The following is a 2000-nucleotide window of genomic DNA, read 5'->3' as shown; positions in this document are numbered from 1 at the left end:
AAGATATAACAATTGTAAATATTTATGCACCCAAATAGGAGAACCTCAATACATAAGGCAAATGCTAACAGCCATAAAAGGGGAAATCGATAGTAACACAATAATAGTAGGGGACTATAACATCCCCCTTTCACCAATGGACAGATCATCAAAAATAAAAATAAATAAGGAAACACAAGCTTTAAATGACACATTAGACAAGATGGACTTAATTGATATTTATAGGACGTTCCATCCAAAAACAACAGAATACACTTTTTTCTCAAGTGCTCATGGAACATTCTCCAGGATAGATCATATCTTGGGTCACAAATCAAGCCTTGGTATATTTAAGAAAATTGAAATCATATCAAGTACCTTTTCCGACCACAACGCTATGAGACTAGATATCAATTACAGGAAAAAAACTGTATAAAATACAAACACATGGAGACTAAACAATACACTACTAAATAACCAAGAGATCACTGAAGAAATGAAAGAGGAAATAAAAAAATACCTAGAGACAATGACAATGAAAACGACGACCACTCAAAGCCTATGGGATGCAGCAAAAGCAGTTCTAAGAGGGAATTTTATAGCAACACAATCCTACCTCAAGAAACAAGAAACATCTCGAATAAACAACCTAACCTTACACCTAAAGCAATTAGAGAAAGAAGAACAACAACAAAAAAAACCCAAAAGTTAGCAGAAGGAAAGAAACCATAAAGATCAGATCAGAAATAAATGAAAAAGAAATGAAGGAAACAATAGCAAAGATCAATAATACTAAAAGCTGGTTCTTTGAGAAGATAAACAAATTGATAAACCATTAGCCAGACTCATCAAGAAATAAAGGGAGAAGACTCCCATCAACAGATTTAGAAATGAAAAAGGAGAAGTAAAAACTGACACTGCAGAAATACAAAAGGGTCATGAGAGATTACTACAAGCAACTAAATGCCAATAAAATGGACAACCTGGAAGAAATGGACAAATTCTTAGAAAAGCACAACCTTCTGAGATTGAACCAGGAAGAAATAGAAAATATAAACAGACCAATCACAAGCACTGAAATTGAAACTTTGATTAAAAATCTTCCAACAAACAAAAGCCCAGGACCAGAGGGCTTCACAGGCGAATTCTATCAAACATTTAGAGAAGAGCTAACAACTATCCTTCCCAAACTCCTCCAAAATATAGCAGAGGGAGGAACACTCCCAAACTGATTCTACGAGGTCACCATCACCCTGATACCAAAACCAGACAAAGATGTCACAAAAAAAGAAAATTATAGGGCAATATCACTGATGAATATAGATGCAAAAATCCTCAAAAAAATACTAGCAGATAGAATCCAACAGCACATTAAAAGGATCAATCACCATGGTCAAGTGGGGTTTATCCCAGGAATGCAAGGATTCTTCAATACATGAAAATCAATCAATGTGATGTACCATATTAACAAACTGAAGGATAAAAACCATATGCTAATCTCAATAAGCAGAAAAAGCTTATTTTGTTGAAAGCAGAAAAAGCTTTCAACAAAATTCAACACCCATTTATGATAAAAACTCTCCAGAAAGTAGACATAGAGGGAACCTACCTCAACATAATAAAGGCCATATATGACAAACCCATAGCCAATATCGTTCTCAATGGTGAAAAACTGAAAGCATTTCCTCTAAGATCAGGAACAAGACAAGGTTACCAACTCTCACTACTGTTATTCAACATAGTTTTGGAAGTTTTAGCCATGGCAATCAGAGAAGAAAAAGAAATAAAAGGAATTCAAATCCGAAAAGAGAAGTAAAACTGTCACTGTTTGCAGATGACATGATACTATACATAGAAAATCAAGATGCAACCAGAAAACTACTAGAGCTAATCAATGAATTTGGTAAAGTAGCAGGATACAAAATTAATGCACAGAAATCTCTTGCATTCCTATACACTAATGATGAAAAATCTGAAAGAGAAATTAAGGAAACACTCCCACTTACCACTGCAACAAAAAG

The sequence above is a fragment of the Eubalaena glacialis genome, chromosome 3 (genome assembly GCF_028564815.1).
Source record: "Eubalaena glacialis isolate mEubGla1 chromosome 3, mEubGla1.1.hap2.+ XY, whole genome shotgun sequence".
NCBI classification, from domain to species: domain Eukaryota; kingdom Metazoa; phylum Chordata; class Mammalia; order Artiodactyla; family Balaenidae; genus Eubalaena; species Eubalaena glacialis.
This window is presented reverse-complemented; position numbering follows the sequence as displayed.